Raw genomic sequence first — 18,224 nt, 5'->3', positions numbered from 1 at the left:
ATCAGATCTAGTCACTAGAACAGAAAAGCAAAATTAGCCCTGTCTGAGCTATACTCCCTCCTCCCATTCTCTCCCTACCCCAAAAAGTTATCTGTAGCTGGAACTTTTAATCATGATAGCAGAGGATAAATGCAATAGATATATAAGTAAGTAAATACCATTCACTCATAATCCCATTCCCTAGAGAGAAACACTTTATTAGTTTGCTTTTCAAATATAATAAAATTTATTATGTTAAACCTAAAACTATAAAACTGCTAGAAGAAAACAGGAAAAAAAAATCTTTGTGACCTTAGGGCAGGCAATGGCTTCTTAGACTATACAAGCATAAAACATTAGAGAAAAAAATTGATAAATTGGATTACATCAAAATTTAAAAAGCTTAAAACTCTTGATCTTTGAAAGACACCATTAGGAAAAATGAAATGACAAGGCATAGACTGGATAAAAAGTATTCACAACCACATATATCAAACAACTTGTATTCAAAATGTATAAAGCAAAAAAAAAAAAAAACAATAAAAAAAATTTAAAAAAACCAAAATGTATAAAGTATAGTTAGAACTCAGTAACAAGACAGCCAACACAATTTTCAAAAATGGGCAAATTATTTGAACTGAAAATACATAAATGACCAATAATCACTTAGAAATGTGATCAATGTCAATAGTTATCTAAGATATGCAAGTTAAATCCAAAATGAGATATTACTACACAAGGGCTTCTTAACCTCAGCACTTAATATTTTGGGCCAGATAATTCTCTATTGTGAGAGGCTGCCCTATGTGTTGTACTATATTTGGTAGCACCCCTGGCCTCTACCAGCTACGTGCCTGTGGCAACCCACCTACCCACCAGTTGAGAAAATAAAAAATTAATCCTGATGTCAGATGTTTCCTAGGGGGCAAAATCATCCCCAGGTAAGAACTACTGCACTACACCATTAGATTGATTAAAATAATATTGACCATGCTCTGTGTTGATGAAGGTATATAACCACTGGAACTCATACATTGCTGGTAGTAATGTAAAATTTTTTTCCACCACCGTGGAAAAAGTTTGGCAGTTACTTAAAAACTTAAAGCTATAACTATTATAGGAATTAGCTATTTCTCTCCAAACCAAGAGAAATGAAGCTTATGTTCACACAAAGCTATTCAAAATCCTTAGAGAATGTACTGTTCTGCATAGGTAAGAATTTTACCCATGGAATGAAAATCTCAGGTACTAAGAACCTTTTCTTTATTGGCTACATGGTATTTTTCACACTTCCTTCTAGGATCATTTTGGTTTTTCTTGAAATGAAGCTTCTTCAGTGAAGATCTGTTGGTGGTAAACTTTTTATCTCTTAAAATGTGTCTTAAAAGACAGTTTCATATGTTAATACAATTTAAGAGGGGCCATTTCCTCTTTCAGTGCTTTGAAGATACTATTCCATAGTCCCCTGACTTCCATTATTAAAAAACAGTCTGTCAAGGGTGCCTGAATGGCTCAGTCAGTTAAGTGGCCTACTGCTGATTTCAGTTCAGGTCATGATCTCAAGGTCCTAGGATTGGCCTTGTTGGGTTCCACTGCTCAGCAGGAAGTCTGCCCAAGGATTCTCTCTCCTTCTCCCTCTGTCCCTTCCCCTGCTGTCTATCTGTCTCTCTCTCTCTCACACAAATAAATCTTGAAAAACACCAGGCTGTCAGTTTAAACTGTATAGGTAATCTAGTTTTCCCCTTGGATAGCCTTTAAGATCTTCCCTTTTCTTGGAATTTTTCAGTTTTACTATATGTCAAGATATGAATTTCAGTATTGTGCATGGGATTCATTGTGCTTCCTGGAAAAAATGAGGGTTGAAATCTTAAATTCTCCACCAAGAAAAAGTGAAAGAGGCAAATTTTCTATCTCCTTTTGTAGATGGGCTGTTTTTTCCTAGCTCATGTGTATATTGATAGTATATAGCCCTTTGGGGCTTGGCTTTATGATTGAGTCTCTAGTACCCCCTAATTTCCCAGGTCCTAGTCTTTGTCTTCTCTTCCCCATGCTCTTGCTGTAGATTACTGGGTTTCCATAACTACCAACCTCAGGAATTATTATCTCTTCGGATTCCTTCTGTTGGTCATTTTTTACTTCTGAGGATTTCTGTTACTTTGCCAGTTCAGCCATATGTTGTACAACCAGCTGATTTGGTGGTTTGTCCAACATGAGTAAGGATCACTGTTAGAGAGGTTAGTTATCAGAAAGTGGTACTATCAGGGTTAGTTATAGCCTAGAACTAAGTATCCTTATAGTAAATGGCCTCCTACTATTATGCTGTCCAAGTTCTTGTTTCTGCTTTTTAGAATTTTTCGGACTCCTCCCTTGTCATTAAATGGCTATCATATTTTCTCTGCTATCAATTTAAACAGTAGTCCCTACTCCCTTCTAAATTACTGTTGGCTTAGAAACTAGATAAATAAGTGTGTTACAATTTTGCACAAAGTAAAATAAATTGTCTCTGAGAGGTGGGCAAAGGTTTTCCTTTAAGTACAGTTTCTGTTCTTAAGATTGACCCCAAAAAGTCAATTCAGGTATAATGAGGTATTACTATATCAGCAGTCTATAATAATGAACTATTTTGGCCAAATTTTCAAATGTGGGAGGAACCATCTCAAGGTAGAGAGAGAGAGAGAGAGAGAGAGAGAGAGAGAGAGAGAGAGAATGTGTAAGCAAGCATTGGATTTAATCCTACCAAATCACTCTCAGTTCTTTCATATTTTTGAGTACACAATACCATATTTAGCCACTAAGGAAAAAACTGTGGTATTTTCTAATGTTTCAAGTCTATAAAAGTGACTATTTCTTTTTTACTTGAAAAAGTTTTTAAGTTTTTATTTAAATTCCAGTTCATAGAGTGACTTTAATAATGACTATGTGCCAATTTGTCTTCATTTATGTTTTCACTTTTTTTACATAAAATATTACATTTTGTTTATTCTAAAAGATAATTTTACTCATTTAACTATTTTGATGATGTTTTAGTTAGACTCAAACCTATCGTTTTTCTCTTTGGTGCCCTATATAACGAATATAATGAAAATGTATTTTTAAATACTTAACTCCATGTGCTAGTAGTTATAATTTCAAAGCAAGATTAATACACTTCCACTTCCCAAATCCTTGCATCTAAAAGAGAATGTACTCTCAACATAGCTAAAAGGAACATATAAATACTCTGAGGTTGTACTTTAAAACTGTGAACACAACTTAAGTACATCCACAAATAGTAATTATTAACTGTATCCAAAACATAGTGCATGGTATTTTCGAGATTAAAAGACAGTGTGGTAAACTAAAGTGGTAGAAGATATTCCTCATTCAGTATGACAAAATTTATAAAATTTTGTGCAGAAGATATTTTAGAAGACCTTTGAAGGAAATTATAATGTATTGTTAATGAAACTGTGAGGAAAGAATGTTTTCAAGTGTCAGAAATGAATAAAGGTTCAGAGAGGGACCAAAAGTAGGTAAATGGAATAAAAGAAACTGGGATCAGATTAAAATGTATAAGAAAGGCAGGAGCCAGAGAGAAGGGATATTGAGAGATGTTATGGATCATTTTCTATTTTAGCAGTAGGCTCAGTGGGGAACAAGTTCAGATTTCCTGGAGAGAAGTGATGTTCTAATGATTTTGGAGGTGGGAGTGGGGCACAGAGAATGAGATGAACAGTCTGTCATAGAGAGGAGATTACATAGAAAATAGTGCAGGCTAAGATAGGAAGGGTTGAAGAGAAGGGTTTATGGTCCTTGGTCTCTTTCCTGATGGATGCACAATCACTAGAATCTTACCAGTGGAAAGAAACCTAAAACATTATCAGGCAGCATCATGGTATAGTAGAAAGAACATGCCTTTGGAGTCCGACTGGCTTGAGTTCTAACCTTAAGCTGCTTGCTTGCTATGGGACCTTGGGTCGAATACTTAACCTCTCTGTCTCTGCTTCCCATTTCTAAAATGAAAAGAGCATCTATCTAAAGGGTTATTATGAGGGATAAATGAGTTAAATATTAAATATGAGTTAAAATTTTATATAAAGTTAAAATACATTTAAAATGCTTTAGAAAAAACCTGATAAGTACTAGCAACAATATGTAGCTATTCTATTAATATTATCAAATCTGAAACCATGAAGTATAGTGTCTACTCCCAGAATCCAATCTGAGACTAAAAATATGAGCTATTGGTGAAATCGATGAAAAATCAATTGGCACACGTTACCTAGCTGCTACAATAACTATCAGATGTCACCTTAACACAGAATCCTGCTTTCCAAGCCCTTTGTACCTCTTTGCATTTGTAGTTTAAGGCATTCTTCAGTCCAGGTGCTCCTTTAAGACTGCAAAAAGACTTTAGAGGGTGGATCACTACAGGAAATCATAAAAAGAAAGAGGGAGGAAAAAGGAAAAAGACGTGGAGGGAAGAAAACTTGTCTCATGGTAGATGTTAATTAATATTGACTGAATGAATGTTGAATACGTAGATCCAATATATCCATACATAGAGAGGTTCATGAATTTAACAGAAACATATATGTGTCCCTGGCATATAGATATGAGTGTTAAGTAACTGATAAAACCTTCAGTAACATTTGGGTGGCTTGTGTTTAAAAAAAGATACTGAGATTTAAGAGCCCAAGGAAAATATGAGCTTGATGTAAAGTGTGTCTTTCCCAAATGATGTATTGAAAGTACCATTTTTCTTTTTTTTAATTTTTTTAATAAATTAATTTTTATTGGTGTTCGATTTACCAACATACAGAATAACACCCAGTGCTCATCCCGTCAAGTGTCCCCCTCAGTGCCCGTCACCCATTCACCCCCACCCCCCGCCCTCCTCCCCCTCCACCACCCCTAGTTCATTTCCCAGAGTTAGGAGTCTTCATGTTCTGTCTCCCTTTCTGATATTTCCCACACATTTCTTCTCCCTTCCCTTATATTCCCTTTCACTATTATTCATATTCCCCAAATGAATGAGAACATACACTGTTTGTCCTTCTCCGATTGACTTACTTCACTCAGCATAATACCCTCCAGTTCCATCCACGTTGAAGCAAATGGTGGGTATTTGTCGTTTCTAATGGCTGAGGAATATTCCATTGTATACATAAACCACATCTTCTTTATCCATTCATCTTTCGATGGGCACCGAGGCTCCTTCCACAGTTTGGCTATTGTGGACATGGCTGCTAGAAACATCGGGGTGCAGGTGTCCCGGCGTTTCATTGCATCTGAATCTTTGGGGTAAATCCCCAGCAGTGCAATTGCTGGGTCGTAGGGCAGGTCTATTTTTAACTCTTTGAGGAACCTCCACACAGTTTTCCAGAGTGGCTGCACCAGTTCACATTCCCAGCAACAGTGTAAGAGGGTTCCCTTTTCTCCGCATCCTCTCCAACATTTGTTGTTTCCTGCCTTGTTAATTTTCCCCATTCTCACTGGTGTGAGGTGGTATCTCATTGTGGTTTTGATTTGTATTTCCCTGATGGCCAGTGATGCAGAGCATTTTCTCATGTGCATGTTGGCCATGTCTATGTCTTCCTCTGTGAGATTTCTCTTCATGTCCTTTGCCCATTTCATGATTGGATTGTTTGTTTCTTTGCTGTTGAGTTTAATAAGTTCTTTATAGATTTTGGAAACTAGCCCTTTATCTGATATGTTATTTGCAAATATCTTCTCCCATTCTGTAGGTTGTCTTTGAGTTCTGTTGACTGTATCCTTTGCTGTGCAAAAGCTCCTTATCTTGATGAAGTCCCAATAGTTCATTTTTGCTTTTGTTTCTTTTGCTTTCGTGGATGTATCTTGCAAGAAGTTACTGTGGCCAAGTTCAAAAAGGGTGTTGCCTGTGTTCTCCTCTAGGATTTTGATGGAATCTTGTCTCACATTTAGATCTTTCATCCATTTTGAGTTTATCTTTGTGTATGGTGCAAGAGAGTGGTCTAGTTTCATTCTTCTGCATGGGGATGTCCAATTTTCCCAGCACCATTTATTGAAGAGACTGTCTTTCTTCCAGTGGATAGTCTTTCCTCCTTTATCAAATATTAGTTGACCATAAAGTTCAGGGTCCACTTCTGGGTTCTCTATTCTGTTCCATTGATCTATGTGTCTGTTTTTGTGCCAGTACCACACTGTCTTGATGACCACAGCTTTGTAGTACAACCTGAAATCTGGCATTGTGATGCCCCCAGATATGGTTTTCTTTTTTAAAATTCCCCTGGCTATTCGGGGTCTTTTCTGATTCCACACAAATCTTAAAATAATTTGTTCTAAGTCTCTGAAGAAAGTCCATGGTATTTTGATAGGGATTGCATTAAACGTGTAAATTGCCCTGGGTAACATTGACATTTTCACAATATTAATTCTGCCAATCCATGAGCATGGAATATTTTTCCATATCTTTGTGTCTTCCTCAATTTCTTTCAGAAGTGTTCTGTAGTTTTTAGGGTATAGATCCTTTACCTCTTTGGTTAGGTTTATTCCTAGGTATCTTATGCTTTTGGGTGCAATTGTAAATGGGATTGACTCCTTAATTTCTCTTTCTTCAGTCTCATTGTTAGTGTATAGGAATGCCATTGATTTCTGGGCATTGATTTTGTATCCTGCCACGCTACCAAATTGCTGTAGGAGTTCTAGCAATCTTGGGGTGGAGGCTTTTGGGTTTTCTATGTAGAGTATCATGTCATCGGCGAAGAGGGAGAGTTTGACTTCTTCTTTGCCAATTTGAATGCCTTTAATGTCTTTTTGTTGTCTGATTGCTGAGGCTAGGACTTCCAATACTATGTTGAATAGCAGTGGTGAGAGTGGACATCCCTGTCTTGTTCCTGATCTTAGGGGAAAGGCTCCCAGTGCTTCCCCATTGAGAATGATATTTGCTGTGGGCTTTTCGTAAATGGCTTTTAAGATGTCGAGGAAAGTTCCCTCTATCCCTACACTCTGAAGAGTTTTGATCAGGAATGGATGCTGTATTTTGTCAAATGCTTTCTCTGCATCTAATGAGAGGATCATATGGTTCTTGGTTTTTCTCTTGCTGATATGATGGATCACATTGATTGTTTTACGAGTGTTGAACCAGCCTTGTGTCCCGGGGATAAATCCTACTTGGTCATGGTGAATAATTTTCTTAATGTGTTGTTGGATCCTATTGGCTAGTATCTTGTTGAGAATTTTTGCATCCATGTTCATTAGGGATATTGGTCTGTAAGTCTCCTTTTTGGTGGGGTCTTTGTCTGGTTTTGGAATTAAGGTGATGCTGGCCTCATAGAATGAATTTGGAAGTACTCCATCTCTTTCTATCTTTCCAAACAGCTTTAGTAGAACAGGTATGATTTCTTCTTTAAACGTTTGATAGAATTCCCCTGGGAAGCCACCTGGCCCTGGACTCTTGTGTCTTGGGAGGTTTTTGATGACTTCTTCAATTTCCTCCCTGGTTATTGGCCTGTTCAGGTTTTCTATTTCTTCCTGCTCCAGTTTTGGAAACTACCATTTTTCTTGATTCCACACAGCTCAGCTATCTATGACAATTGAGGATAGAGGAAAAGGATGAAGGGAAGGTATCACCAATAAATAAAATCTAGAGCTAGTCTCCAGTACTATTTAATTTTTGCCCCCCCTTCCTTGGAGTATTTAGAATATAATGAACTATTGAGGGGAAATAGACATATATTTCGGACAGCATCCTACAGTATTAGTAGTAAATGTCCTATGTTTTATAGTACAGGAAATCATTGATATGACTGGTCAAGCTGATCTACTTAAAATAATTATTTTTTAGGGAACTAAAACCAGCAAATGGTTTAAGCAGTACTTGAAGAAAAAACAGAAGGTAGTTCTTGAAGATTTTTACAGAAAATATTAACTGCCTTAGAATACTTTACTTTGGCAAGCCAAAAGCAAAATCAAATCTTGTTTCACAGTGTTTGTGTCTCTATTGCAAGTAATCTGTCAATTTGAGCAAATACTGAGGTTTGCACTAAACATAACAATGATGAAATCTGTAGCTCTTGAAAATCCTTCCTAAATCATTAGAAAATTTTCTTCTCAAAGAAGGACATGTATTGAGTGATAAAGAAGAAAAATTGCATAGAATAGCACTGTGCAGTCTGTCTAGTTTCCTTACTTGCTTTGAAGGTTATATTTGTATGTGACTATTTTTACTCATATTTTTGGATTTGGACTATAATACTTCATTGTTGCCCCCCTCCCATGAATTTTGGAAATTGAGTAGTAGGGAATTTAAAAAGAGAAGAATCTTTTCCTGTAGATATTCCCACCCTTATCCTCTATCCGCAAACAAGAAAGAACATTTTATATTTTGTCACAATTACACTAACATTAAAGATACTAATGTATGATTATCTGGCACAGCAAGGATGAAAACAATTATCATTATGTTATTAAAATCTGATTTTTTTTTTAAGGTTTGGCAAAGAGATTTTATCTTTGTTACTTTTAACTCAGGACAGTATATCCTGTTTTATAATATGCTCTGATCTGACACTGTATAATTTTTTTAAAAAAAACATTGAAGGCTGGACCTCATTGGTATCTGGAATGGTTGAGTCTTTTACCTGTTTGCTTTGTGGTTGGCTGAAAGCTGTTGCTAAGCTTGTTTTTTGCTCATAGAAAAAGTTAAAAGTTGAGTGTGACCTACTTGAACTGCATCCTGCTTTTGACTCTGCTTTGCTCTTTTTCCTGACCCATGTACTTTTTTCTGATATCTTTTGAAGTTCAGATATTTTTCAGAGCCCCAATATGTAAATTTGATGTGTAATATTTTAGGAGTTTATGGTTTTAGTTGTATGCTTGTGCAAATTAAAGTACTGTGGTTTAATTTTTTAAATCTCATTAAATACTGGAAAGTTGAAGTTTCTGACTTCAAATTCACAATAAAGTAAGTTCTAATTGTGGAGAACAAACTTTAAGAACCTACCTGTTACAAACAGAAAAGATTATTTGGTTATCAATAATATCTTCATTGTTGATAAAAATCTCAAAGTACTACTTTGTACTTTTACTTCATTGTACATTTTTTAGGTCAAATTTTTGTGATTTAGAATAAAAGCTCTTATTGCTAATGCTGGCATGTATGTCACCGAAGGATAGGATTGACTTTTTCATGTTTTTCGGAGTAGAGCTAGAAGGATTGATTATCCTTTTAGTTATAGACCATATCCAGGACAGGCTAAATGAAAGTTCTATGGGAAGGCAAACGTGGTTTATAATTCAGTAGACTGCCCTAAAACATTGTGATTCTAAGAGCCTTTTTTTTTTTTTTTAAGGCTCTACTTAACATTGATGGGAGTGAGACTTTGAACTAAATCCCCCCTGCATTCTGCTGGAACCAGCAGAAATCCTTGGATCATTCTCTGAACCTTAAAGCCAGATCCAAGCCTTGGGTGAATAATGCAGGGAGCTCTTAGACTAGCATGCATCCTCAAACCCACGGTGAGTTCTAGAATGCAGATCAGATGCGATGTATATATAAGGCAGTGATATTCAAATGTGTAACTAATATTTTTGTGAGCATAGTGTTTAGTCAAACAGTATTACTATTACCAGAATTCTGATTTAGAATTTATCTGAATTTAGATATATGTAATATCTAAAACTGGCATTTTAGTAATGATAGCTTTAAGTTCAAATAAAGTTAAATTATTTATCAAATCAAAACAATGACTTGATATTTTATGTTTTAAACAAATTAAGATGTTACAGGTTATGGCTGCAGTATTACTTCTGTATTTTCTTGTATACATAATATCCCAGAAATCTGGATGCACACAGCAAAATACCCGCATGTTGTAGCAGTCCACTCACTGCTATAGTTTTACTCCAGTAGATGCAGAGAGCCATGAATTCTTTTAAAGGCTAGAACATATTAACTACACCCTTCCTAATCACTGACACATTTACAAAAATGTTCTAACCTGTACTCACAGAGATGGTGAAAACTTTATTTAGTTTATGAACGAATTTCTAGTGGCAACAAATTATTATTATAGTTGTTTCCAATACATTTAATGTTGATATATATTTGTAGGTTGCCTTGAAAAAGAAAGCTCAAATCTAATATTTCATAGTATAACTTTAAAGTACCTGTAAGAAATGGATTCTAAGGAATACAATTTGAAAACCTCTAGTAATGGAAAAGTCTGGTCCAGGAGGAGGTCAGATTCTAGTTAGCTTAAAGCATGTAACTCTTGATAAAAATCAGGAATTATATTAACAGAGAAGAACTTTAGAGCTGAAATAAAGTTTGAGAGACTATGAAGTTCACCAGCCCTTCATTTTAAATTTGAGGGAACTAAAACTGGACGGTCTGTTAAGAGATTTACAGACTAGGTTTCTGTTTTTTGTTTGCCTGGCTGTTTCAGAATTGGGCAGCAAACTAGATGACTCCCCATTTAATGCTCCCTGACAGAGTCCCAAGCCATCAGCCAGTCTGTGTGACTTATGTGAAAGGTGTTAAGTCTAAATAAAATAGACACCCAAACTCAAGATATTTCTGCTTTTTCATAGGATTTAAGAAATTAAATGCATGTAATTTGGCATTCAGCAAATTCTATAAATAATGATTGAATGCTTATATCAAGATTTCTGTTAATTGGTAAAATAGCACTGACATCTATACATAAACCTATGCCAAAATGTATTTTTAAAATTAGCATTATAACAAATTAAGAATGAATACTACCTTCTCCAATTTGTAATATCTGAATAAAATCGTATTTGAGTATTTCTCAATCATTTGCCAAAAATTAGGAAAACCAGATTTTCTGTTACTACAAATGAAATGATCTTGAATTCTGTTCAAATTTGAGTTCATTAAAAAAAAAAAATTGAGCTCATGTAAAAAGCATAATTTTTAAATGGCCTTAGCTATTTTCTTTTTTCTTTTTTTTGGGGGGGGGTATTTTTAGCTAACCAAAAAGATAGTAGTGATAAGTAAAAATAAACATCTCTGTTGAACTGCAATGCCCTGAATTTATATGTACTTTGTGGACAAAGAGGAAAATGGCCCACAGTGGTACAGTGAGGATTTTGGAGAGCAGATGATCAGATGGGAAAGTTCAGTGAATGGCATTTTATTTCTGAGAAGCTTAATAACATTCAGGTAGTCCCTAGATGTGGCCTTGTACTTTGTGACCAGGTTAAGGCCCTACAACTTAATACCTTCTTGGAAAACAAGAGATCTCAGGAGGGACAAAGAAAGAAGGTAATTTAAAAGATTAAAGGGCCTACAACTCAAGATTATCACAGAAGACCTGAGTGGAGAGTCTTTGAGCTGTATAAGAAAAACATTGTAAATCTCTATTCCCTACATGGTAGTAATAATCATGGGGTGGGGTGGGCATGGATAGAGAGGTGAGGATAGTTTTTATAAATAAAAAAGTAACTCCATTAAAAGATTTTAGGGGTGCCTGACTGGCTCAGTTGGTAAAGCATCTGACTCTCGATCTCAGGGTCATGAGTTTAAGCCCCATATTAGGTGTAGAGATTACTAAAAATAAATAAACGAACTTTAAAAAATTACAGGTTACATATTAAAACCAGCCTTGTGCTCTTGCCTTGTGCTCACAAACAGAAGTACTTTGTGAATTTAAAAAATATTTTTTCATATACTTTTAGATAACGTTTAAATCCAGCTCCTCAAAAAGTATTTCAAAAATTATACAGTAGAGTAGTATATGTACATGGTCTGAGAAATATTTTCTACTTAAATATGTCATATATTTAGTGTCTTCAGTTACCTTTTTTTGAGTTTGTATCACTTCCTTTTTCTCCTTCTTTAAAACTTTCAGTAGCTCCTACATACATACGTGATAAATTCCTATTTCCCGCCACACTCAACTTTTTACCTGAACCTCAACCTATTCCAGATAAAACCAATTCTTATTTAACTCAACAATAATGCAGAGAATTCAGTTCTAAAAATTGTAGCATTTTTTAATGAGGTCTCCCATTTAATCACGAGATGGCAACAGACACTTTATTTCCTGTTGTTTCACCTTAGGCCTAAAGATGTTGAAAGCCAAACTTGGTTACAGAATACTCAATGAATCTTGTCAAACAATGGTATGTATACAGGCAGTATCTGACTTGTAAATACCTGCCTGACCTAACAAGTGAGCCGTGTATACCATTGCCTGAACCTATATAGCTATCTTAGTAGTGCAAGGAAAGCAAGCAAAAATAAAAAATAAAAGCTTGGAAGTATCTGTGGGTTCCCAAGGAGAAGATGGGGAAAGACTATGAAAAACAGAAGTTGCTTTAGCAGAGCTCAACCCAAGGACAAGCTGATTCCCTAGCAGAGTCTGCCTGCCTGTATAGTAGACCAGAAACCTCCAAAAATGTTTGTCTAGATGGCCTAAATCTTTCATAAACTAAATATTGAACTTGAAATTCATTATTAAGCTTTCACTTGAGTTAAGTTTTTTTTTTTAATAGAAATATCTCTGGAGTTCATTCAGTACATATTTATTGAGGGTCTACTGTGAGCTAGGCATTTGGACATTGAAAATACAGCAGTAAAAAAATTCTGATTTTATGGAGTCAGTCAGACTAAATAAATTAGTATGAGATATAAGTACTTAATACAATAAATAGTGTGAATTGGTTTAAGAAGCCTTTTTTCTTAGCATTTAACCAGTTATTCTAAGAGGAATAAGGGTACTATGAGTGCCTCCTTCCAAACCAAATAAACTCAGGTGGAGTCTTAGGGTAGATTCAGGTGAGTTCTGTAGAAGAGGAGCTGTAGGTAGCATGAGGTTACTAAAGGCCTCACACTAAGAGGAATGAGAAGTAGAGAAGAGAAGTTCTCAAAGACCAAGCTCACTCATTCCATGATTCATTCACTCTTTTTTTTTTTTTTAAGATTGTATTTATTCATGAGAGACACACAGAGAGAGGCAGAGACAGAAGCAGGCTCCCGCGGGGAGCCTGATATGGGACTCAATCCTAGGACCCCAGGATCACGACTTGAGCCAAAGGGGTTTAGATACTCAACCACTGAGCCACCCCTTCCTTCCTTCCTTCCTTCCTTCCTTCCTTCCTTCCTTCCTTCCTTCCTTCCTTCTTTCTTTCTTTCATCTATTCTCTTTTCTTTTCTTTTCTTTTCTTTTTTCTTTTCTTTTCTTTCTAAACCAGATCTCATCTTCAGTATAAGAAAGGGAGAGAAGCTTTTCTTTTCTGCCTTCCCTTTTGTCCTCAGAATCAAGAACTGAGACTAATACATAGTTATCAAAATTTGTAAGATGCTCATTAAAAGAGGCAACCATTTGCTTCAATGTGGATGGAACTGGAGGGTATTATGCTGAGTGAAATAAGTCAATCGGAAAGGGACAAACATTATATGTTCTCATTCATTTGGAGAATATAAATAATAGTGAAAGGGAATAGAAGGGAAGGGAGAAGAAATGTGTGGGAAATACCAGAAAGGGAGACAGAACATAAAGACTCCTAACTCTGGGAAACGAACTAGGGGTGGTGGAAGGGGAGGAAGGCAGGGGGTGGGGGTGAATGGGTGATGGGCACTGAGGGGGGCACTTGACGGGATGAGCACTGGGTGTTATTCTGTATGTTGGCAAATTGAACACCAATAAAAAATAAATTTATTATAAAAAAATAATAAAAATGGAAATGAGGCTATGCCCCCCCCCCCAAAAAAAAGCAACCCAGCTTCTGCTGCTCTGGATTCAGATAGACCTGCGTTCTAATCCCTGATGGCATTTTGCCACTTTTACAATCTTGGACAAGTTACCCATACTTATGAGTTTCTGTTTTATAAATTTGGAAGTAGAAATAATTATCTGCCGTATACATGTCAGTTACAGATAGGTAGAAGTTGGTAAGTTACTAGTTTTATTAGCCTGGAAAATCTAACCCCAATTTAACATGTTTATTCTTTAGGGGAATGTGATTTTCTTATTTAAAACCAGTGACAGGGATCCCTGGGTGGCGCAGCGGTTTGGCGCCTGCCTTTGGCCCAGGGCGCGATCCTGGAGACCCGGGATCGAATCCCACGTCGGGCTCCCGGTGCATGGAGCCTGCTTCTCCCTCTGCCTGTGTCTCTGCCTCTCTCTCTCTCTCTCTGTATGACTATCGTAAATAAATTTAAAAAAAATTTAAAAAAAATATTTCTTAAAAAAAACAAAAAAAAAAATAAATAAAACCAGTGACATTGTTTGGAATACTGCTTAGTTATTAATATGGGTGATAGCCTATGTTTCTAAAGCCCTATGTAGAGATTTAAAACTGCACTTCTAAAAGAAGAAATCCCAAAGGATAAAATGAGGGCAAAGATCTGTCAACAGTCTTACTCCTTTATAAGTGATAAATTCTAAAAATTAAATTGAAGAAGTGAGAAAAGTAGAGGACAAATAAGAGAACAATGTAAAATTAAAGTTCAGTGCTAAAAGGATCTCACTGTACTCAAAACATGTTGAAAGGAAAAAAGTGCTTAGCAGACAAGCTATATATATAAAAACAGGAAGATATGAGCTGCAGGAAAAAAAATCTTGACAAAATTAGTAAGCAGAAGTAATCTTATAAACCAGTATTCATTCTAAATGTTTTAAATGATAATAGGACATTTTTCAAGAATGCTTTAAGCCTACTCTTAAAAGACGTTCTTTGGTTTAATGGCTGAAACCACTGCTATGTGTGTTTTTCTAACCAGTTATTAAATAGAATTCCTATTCTAATGAATAGATCTACAAATCTGTAGTACTTTAATATAATTCCTTTGGTTAATGGGAATATTCAAGGTTTAATATGTGGTCCATGAAAGTGTGACTATGCCTTTTGGCCTAGTAAGCATTCTACTAAAATACACCTGTTCCATGAATTAACTATATTTTTAAAAGTCTAATGGAGTAGGGAACCCAGTTGGTCAGACAGCAGCTAATTTGAAATTTCCTCAATTTCAAAAACAAGAGTATGAGCCATGATTTCCTTTCCCAAGAAATATGTTAGAGAAAACCCACCTTCATCTCTATACTTTGCCTCATTCTTATTGTTCAGACCCACCATACTGCCTCAACAGCCTTGCTAGCTCATCTCTCTGTCTCCACAATTTTGCCCCTTCTAGTATATTTTTCTAAACCTTAGTAAAAGCAAATCTGATGTTTTTCTACTGTTTAAAACTTTCAGTAACTCCACAGTCAACTTAAGAATGAAATTTACATTCTTCAATGAAGCTTGAACAAGTTCCCTCCTTACTGTTGATCTTTTACTTGAACTCTCTGTCCGTACTCCCGTCCTTCCAGACCAAATAAATTTGCTTTATTTAGTGTCCCTGTTTGGACCACTCTCTCTCTCCTACCTTTGGGCCTTTGCGCGTATTGGTTCCTTTGCTTAGAACTCTCTACTCTCAAGCCTTCCCTCCTGTCCGCCCCCTAAATTTTCATGCCAAGACCTCTCCACCAAACCTCTAAGCTCCAGTTCAGATGTTCTTCCTTCAGGAAGCCTGTCTTACACCAAAACTTCAAGTCCAGACTCTCTAATACATCATAGTTCTCAGCTCAGATAAAGTCATTTGATACCACTTTGCTTTTACATAGGTATGTCACCTCGTTCTTGAGAAAATTAAGAGTTGCGACCATTACTGCTAAAGACAGATAGAAAAACCTCACTTTGATGCTGCTAAGTCTACCAAAACATTTTTAGAGGAAAGGAAGTATTTCAGAATGACTGTTACTTCTTAGATTGGATATCAGGATTCTTCCTAGAAGAAATGTTGAAATGTTTAAATAGCAGACTTTATAAAGTAACTGCTGGCCTATAATGATAAACTGTGATAAATATCAAAAGCATAATCCTTTCCAATTACTGTTCTGTGCTCAAGATTTCATTTTTTAAGCAGATGTTTATTATATGCTTATGACATGCCCAGCCCTAACTGATTATAAAATATCAGTTATTTTCTCATTAGGAGAAATACCTTCAAGACATCTGGCCTTCTCAAGAAGCAAAATCTTTGGAAATTGCAAACTTTTTATTGAATGATTTGAAACAAATCATTTCCAGAAGTGAAATCTACACAGAGATATTTGCAAGTTAGTACATTGGTTGGAATTCTTGGTTACTATAGATTTATTTGGAAACAACCCTTTTATGTTGGAGAATAAAGTGACTAATTAAACATATTGCTCTATTGTAAAGGGCAGAAATTAGAACTCTCTGAAGAACTTAAGTCAGTCTTTATAGATACCATAAAGGATTCCTGACATTTAATGACTTGAGGGTCCTCAGTAAACCGGTGAATTAGAATGAGTTAAAATTATTTTTCTTTTTATGCAAGGCAGCATCAAAATAATTAAACTGAAATTTTCTGGGGGGTGGGTGGGAGGAAGTAATCCTAATTGCAGTTTACTATACAATTTCAGTGTATGCTTCTTCAGTAAATATTTATCAAGCTCTAAGATCAAACCCTACTATATATATAGTTTGCAGTTTGGCATTTAATTATTTTAAACCATTTTTGGGTTAGCTAAATGCAGGCATTTCCCTTGCCTCTCATTAAAAAATAGAAAGTTAAGCACTTTCCATTTTGCCAATGACATAATTTTAATGTCATAAACAAGGCTATGCCCTACTAGACAACTAACCCCACTGTTTTCTCCCTTCCAGAAGATAAAAATCACAGCTCAACTCTTACAGAAACGGAGCCATCATTTTCACATACTTCTTTCATTATCTAGCATTATGGCTCTGAACCTCATGTATCAAGTCCATTTGTGTTTCCAAGGTATTCATCTACAACCAGTTTATCTTGGAGGCTATTGCTGCAAATTGGATGATTTATTCCGTTTATTTTTGCTACTTGTTTGTGACTGAGTGGGCATTTGATTACACTGTTTGCTTTTGTGGCTGTGCTCAAAGGGAGAGACAGTGGAAGCCTCTGTAGCCTTTTCTTTTATGTTAATATTAACCAAAATTGCTTTTCTTGACCAGTAAAAAGTTTTTTGCATGCTTTAGCAATTTGTAAAAGCAGCTATGAGAACATAACAGCATTTATCTTATTTATCTCGAGAAGATAAAAAGTAACCATTTTAACCTACTTTTAAAATGACATATTAAGAGCTATAAGAGCTACAATGTCTTCTCTGAGACATTGTAACCTCACTTCTAAGACTGAACCTTATTTGCACGGAGGAGTCCTGGTTCTCTGTCAGTTTTTATTGATACACTCTGCTTGTTTCCTTCTGTCAGAATGTTCTTTTTTCTTTTAACCTGAACACGTAAGCTTTTGAAAACACAAGAACAAGCATGCAAAAAAGAGAGATCTTATTTAGTTGATTTTTAAAAGAAGTTAATGAGGCCATGTAAGGAAATAGGGTTAACACGGGACTTGAGAGGTTCGCTCTCCGGGTCCAACAATAGCAGTTATTTATGCTCCTTTGTAACCTATGTTTTCTCAAGTTCCTCATCAGATTTCATAGAGGAAATTCTTTCTTTAGAACCCAGGGCACTTAGGAGAGAACATTAAAATTTTAAAGCCTTCGAATATACTCGAAAAGAAAAAGGAATTGCAGAGATTGGCCACCGAGGCATATTATCTGCATAGGAGAGTGACATTTATAGTTTCTACGTAGCTCACCAAAACTAATTGTATATTGAATATAGGCCATAGTCCGGTACTTGTTCCAACATTCCGGGCCCATTCAGCAGTGTTTGGGCATTATGGGACAGGACGAGGGGGATTTCAATAGTTCATGAAACGTAAAGCGAACTCGGGTCTCCCCGGCGGTGTCCGGGTCAGCACAGAGGCTGGATGCTCCTTGGCTCGAGGTACGTGGACGTGAGCGGGTGCGAGGAGGGCAGGCTCCCGACTGCTGATGCTGGGGGCAGGGGCACGTCCGCCGGTCCCTGGCGCCTGGGGCTCGCGCTGCGCCCTGCGGCCACGGGGCCCGCCGACCGAGCTCGTCCGCGACGGGAGCTTTAGGTTCTGGGGGGAGCTCGGCCGCCCGCGGCGGTTTTGCGCTGGGCGGGGGCCGCGGCCGAGGCCCCCCAGGGCCCGCCCCCAGGCCCGCCCCGCCCCGGGCCCCGCCCCCTCCGTGGCCCCGCCCCTCCAGGCCCGCCCCGCGCGCGAAGGGGGCGGGGCTCCGCGGCGCCGCGGGCCGGGATTGGCGCCTGCGGCCGCCGTGCGGGCGGAGTGACGGCGGGGGCGGGGCCGCGCGGCTTGTTTGTCCGGGCCGCGCCGCCGCCAC

At 37.0% G+C, this 18,224-nt stretch overlaps 1 protein-coding gene across 1 annotated transcript in view; it reads left to right on the top strand.

The window, feature by feature from the left end:
• Positions 1-18,224, top strand: part of SESN1 (sestrin 1) — a 102,158-nt gene that overhangs the window by 62,240 nt on the left and 21,694 nt on the right. The gene's annotated exons all lie outside the window — the stretch shown is intronic.

This window comes from Nyctereutes procyonoides, unplaced genomic scaffold, assembly GCF_905146905.1.
Source record: "Nyctereutes procyonoides isolate TBG_1078 unplaced genomic scaffold, NYPRO_anot_genome, whole genome shotgun sequence".
Taxonomy (NCBI): Eukaryota; Metazoa; Chordata; class Mammalia; order Carnivora; family Canidae; genus Nyctereutes; species Nyctereutes procyonoides.
The sequence above is the reverse complement of the archived record's forward strand: the minus strand, read 5'-3'. Positions and strand labels throughout refer to the sequence as shown.